Source organism: Panthera leo, chromosome B2 (genome assembly GCF_018350215.1).
Source record: "Panthera leo isolate Ple1 chromosome B2, P.leo_Ple1_pat1.1, whole genome shotgun sequence".
In the NCBI taxonomy this organism is placed as follows: Eukaryota; Metazoa; Chordata; class Mammalia; order Carnivora; family Felidae; genus Panthera; species Panthera leo.
This window is the reverse complement of record NC_056683.1, coordinates 42,146,925-42,152,367: the sequence shown is the minus strand read 5'-3', so window position 1 is coordinate 42,152,367 and position 5,443 is coordinate 42,146,925.

Here is a 5,443-nt window from a genome sequence, read left to right as displayed (position 1 = left end):
TTATTTCCAAATATACTGCCTGACAAGGCAGGAATTGGGCCTGGGTGCAGAGAGGTGTGGTGAGGTCTGGGAGGGCAAGAGAGTCAGGAAGAGGGTTAGCACCTACGAGTAGGGGGTAAACATGGACACTAGAGTGTTTACCAACTGCCTGGCACACAGTAGGTGCTCAGTAAATAGCAGTGCACTGTCCTCCTCACCCCTGCTGCTCCAGGGCCTCAGCCCTCCTGCACTTGTCAGTGCTTGAGGAGCTGTCTCAAGTCCAAGGACGGAGGAGCCCTGACCTCCCCTAGAGAAAGGAGCCCTCCTCCAAAGGGACAAGACCAGCGGGGGTCCTGGGGAGTCATCTTGCCAGGTCCCATCTCCCAATCACTTCCCCGTGTTTCATCTCATGTAGGGTTGCCAAGTAAAATACAAATGAAATATGCCATGGGACATATTTATACTAAATAATTACCCGTGGTTTATTTGATTTTTTTAAATGTATTTGTTTATTTTGAGAGACAGAGTGTGTGTGCGTGCACGCAAACAGGGGAAGGACAGAGAGAGAAGGAGAGAGAGAATCCCAAGCAGCCTCCACGCTGTCAGCACAGAGCCCGAAGTAGGGCTCGATCCCATGAAGGTCAATCTCACAAACCTGAGGCATAATCAAGAGTTGGATGCTCAACCAACTGAGATCCCCCACCCCCACCGGCCCCGGGCGCCCCCCCCCCCCCCCGCAAGATGTATTTGAAATTCAAATTTAAGTAGGCATCTTGTTTGGTCTTACATTGTTGTATTGTTTTGTTTGTTTGTTTGCTTGCTTGCTAAATCTAATCCCAGAACAATCTACAGGCAGGCAGGCATCAAGGATGTCATCGTCCCTACACTGCAAAGAAGAAAGTGAGGTCCAGAATTTCTTACAGTGCTCACATTCCCAGTGCCGGTGAGTGGGGGAGCTGGGACAAGACCTCAGATTTCCAGTTCCCAGCCTACGCTGCCCCCCACAACAACAGTTCCCCATCTTCTCATGCAGCAAAAACAGCTGAGAAACTTAGTACAAATAAAAATGAGACTAAAGAGGTACATCCCTAACCAATGGGTCCTCAGGGTGGCGGGGGGGTGGGGAAGTGCTTGGCTGGGGAAACCCAAGGACTGTGTGTTTTGTTTCACACACCTTCACGTTGCTTGACTGGCCTCCTCGAGCATGTGCTGCTTTTGTGATTTTTTTTTAAGTTTATTTACTTGTTTTGAGAGAGAGAGAAAGCATGCACATGAGCATGAGTGGGGTAGAGACAGAGAGAAACGGAGAGAGAATCCCAAGCAGGCTCCACAATGTCAGCACGGAGCCTGACTCAGGGTTCGGACTCATGAACCGTGAGATCATGACCTGAACCGAAATCAAGAGTAGGATGCTTAGCCAATGGAGCCACCTGGGCACCCCTGCCTTTGTGATTTTAAAAGTAAGACCATAGGGGCGCCTGGGTGGCTCTGTCAGTTGGGCAGCCGACTTCGGCTCAGGTCATGATCTCACGGTCCGTGAGTTCGAGCCCCGTGTTGGGCTCTGTGCTGACAGCTCAGAGCCTGGAGCCTGTTTCGTATTCTGTGTCTCCCTCTCTCTGACCCTCCCCCATTCATGCTCTGTCTCTCTCTGTCTCAAAAATAAATAAACGTTAAAAAAAATTTTTTTAAATAAATAAATAAAACTAAGACCATAAATGAGGCTCCACATTGGAAGGGAGCAAAAGCCGGGTGTATCGGGGGAGTGGAACCCAGCACAAGGGAATGAACAAAGTTAAGTATTTCAAAGTCTACTCTAGAGCTTTCTCACACACCCAAGAACCCAGCTCGCGGAAGTAATCAGACAAAGATTCCCTTATGTGCGACCCGTACAAAACATGCTTTCAGAAAATATCGAATGTCACGGGAAAATACTCATGATGCTCAAAAGGAAAAGGACACCAAAGTGAGCGTGTAGTACTTCTCCAGATATAAATGTCTGTACAATAATAGAGACCGGAAAGAAGTTTGCAAAAACGCTCAGTGTGACTGTTGGAGGGCAGAAAACATTATGGTTCACATTTTCTTAATTCTCAGAAGGTTTTAAACGAACACGCATGCTTAAATACTCTCTTGAAATAAAAATAAAGATGCTTGAGTCCTGCATCAGACAGACTGCACCTGAATCTCTAAAGGCCGTGAATTCTAGAAATCTGTACTTGTTAAGCGTTTGGGACTCCTCTGTGCCTTCGCCAATTCCTTATAACTTGCCACCAAGAATCAAAGGCCAGAAGAGGGTTTGCTAGCACAAGTCTCTGCCCACCTGATTCATTCTGCCCCACCAGGTGGTTCTAGGGAAAGAATGGCTGCAGGGGAGAGGGGGCCCTGCCGGGGAGGAAGGGCGCCTCCCAGGCAAATGCTCCCCAGCATGTGACCTCCTCGAACTTGAAAGAAACAGAGCTCTGCGGCTCTATGGAAATGGCTTTGCAAACAAAATGGAAAGCAGGGCCTTTGAGACAGCCAGCCCCACAGCACACGCCCAGAGTCCCTCCCGCGGACACACAGTTATAGTCAAACAGGTGGCACCTCCCAGTGTAATCCAATCAGAGTCTTATCTATGAGTTGACATCACTCTGCCAAGGGGCTGCATCTTGGACTCTGGAGTCCAGGAGGCCCATGTGCTTCGCGAGAAGAAATCTGTGCACGATCAAACCACAGCAATGAGTGAGTGGTCTGTAATCACCTTAGCCAGGGGTCTGGTGGCGTCTGGACAGAACAGGAGACAGAACACGTCAGCTTGGATACAGCTGAGAGTGGGTGGACCGGTGGACCCTTGAGGTCTACCCCCACCCTTGGCACGTCTTCCTCCCCAAAACACCAAAGTGCCCAACATGTCCTCCTACAGGTGCCACGGCCTGAGCGCCCATAAAGGAGCTCAGCTGTTTAGCTGAGATTCCCTCTCTCTCAATCCATTCTTTCTCCCAAACTTTCAGCCCCTCGATGGGCAGGGCTTGACTACATATTAAGCAGAAAGAAAATGACCAAATTAATGCACAAGAAGGTGTGATGGACCCATAAACTGACCCCTGTGAGCCACAGGAAATGGGCAGGCCATGAAGAACATCTTGGTTCCTGCCCCCCTTCTGGGCTTGGGGCTCCCACCTCCCCCTGAGAGGTTCGGAAGAGAGGGTCTCTTGGATAACTGCCACCATCTAGAAAGGAGGCTTCTTCCTGGGCTGCCTCGGTGACCATCAGCAGGCCTGGAGCCCCGAGGAGAGACTCACGGGGCAATTACATCAGCACAGGACGCCTTTGTTTTGAGCTGAGGCTGGTTTTCCCACAAGCGACTGAAATAAATTAGAGCATTTTCAACGAGGGCGGTTGAAAGCAGCACTCTTGGAAAAATCACAGCATCTGCTCTTTATTGGATTATAACTAGGAGCAAAACACCCCAAACCACACAATCGCCTGCAAAGGGGGGAAAAAAATCAAATCAAATGCAACATTGTTGTAGGCTCTGGAAAATGTTTCCCCAGGAAAACCAGCCTGGGAACCTGGTCAATGTTCTCTAGCTCGACTGCTCCGGGAGACAGACACTGCTCCTCGGGGGTCAGATACAGTTTGTCTGCACACAGGCGGCCAGAGACACCGACAGACAGCCACACACAGGCAGGCTGGAGACAGGGAACAGGCACCCCAGTGCAGGCTGCCGCCACGGGGGTCTGTGGGAGCCCCACGAGAAGGTCCTATCTGCAAGGCGGCCCAGCCCAGGAACCGAGCCACGCCGGGCCCTCTTTGCAAGAGATCTTTAAAAGTCGGTGGAACCACCCTGTTTGTGGGGCAAGCAATCCCCACCGTGCCCTGAAAGCCAGAGGTGGGACACCTTCCCTAGGGAGCCCAAGGAGGCATTAAATCCACTGTTCAGTTCAGCAGCTGGCTTGAAATGGAAAGAACACTTGGCTGGCAGACCAGAAACCTGGGTCATTCTAACCCTGCCACCACCGAGCTCCGTGAGCATAAGCAAGCTACTTGTACTCCTTTGAGCCTCATCCCTCTTATCCATAAAATGGGTATTATCTTGTTTTCCCTGTGGTGTGGGAGGTGGGGGACAGTTGTTCATTAGCCTCCAATGAGAAGCAAAAGGAGACAGAAATGAGAACAGTGGTTGTTTGGTGGGGGTGGAATGGACCTGGAAGGGGCAGAGGGATCTCTCTGGGTGGATGCAGATGTTCTAGATCTTGACCCGGGGGCCAGGTCCTCGAGTATGTGCGTCTGTCAGAATCGATCGAACTACGCATTTAAGATCTATGCATCGCACTGTGTTTAAAGATGAGAAATAAAGTAGGCTGCCTGGGTGGCTCAGTTGGTTAAGCATCTGATTCTTTATTTTGGCTCAGGTCATGATCCCAGGGTTGTAGGATCGAGCCCCCAGTCGGGCTCTGCACTGAGCATGGAATCTGCTGAAGATTCTCTCTCTCTCTCTCTCTCTCTCTCTCTCTCTCTCTCTCTCCGGGGCACCTGTGTGGCTCAGTCAGTTAAACACCCAACTTTTAATTTCGGCTCAGGTCATGATCTCACAGTTCGTGAGATCAAGCCCCGCATCAGGTGGGGAGCCTGCTTGGGATTCTTTCTCACTCTCTCTCTCTCTCTCTCTGCTCCTCCCATGCTCATGCTCTCTTTCTCTCTCTCAAAATAAACAAATAAACTTAAAAAAAAAACCTCTCTCTCTACCCCTCCCCTGCTCACGTGCACACACTCTGTCTCTTAAAAAAAATTAAAATTTAAAAAAAAGATGAGAAATAAAGTTACAGTGCCGAACAAATGAAATAAAGGAAACTCGGCTGGCCTGCTGGGAACAGGACACTCTGAAGCAAATAGTCTCACTTCGCCCTCGGATAGGAGATTATTTTGAAGTTCAGGTTCAATAGTTTCAGAAAACACATATGTTTGTGTCTAGTTCAAACTGGCTTGGTAGGTATTTAAGAAAAAAAACAGTTCAATTCAGAGTTCAGTTGAAAAATAATAATATTTGGATTCGGTTTTGGGTTCAGTGAATCGGGGCAGTGTTTTCCAATGTGGGGGTCATGGTTCGGTTCAGTTCAAGTTCTTGTTAGAGCGGCCCAGCATGGGGCTTGGCCCCTGGGACACGGCCAGCCTGGCCCACCAACCATTGTGTGCACACTTTCAGCCCCTCCAGATCAGTTTCGGTCAAGGGAGCCCTTTCCAGCCTCTCTCCTGCACCTTCCAAAAAGAGAAACCAAAATACAAGAGAAAAAGAAAAGAGCTAAATTCTTTGGCTACGTAAAATCAAACTTGGGTCCTCACTGGTGTGCAGGGTGGGTGAGAGGCGGTGGTCGGTCCCTGAGATGCTGCCACCCAGCAGGAGGAAGAGTAAATAATCATGACATCCAGGCAGCTTATGCCCTGGCCATAGGATGAGTGGGAGCTTCTGGGCCCTTCGGCAAGC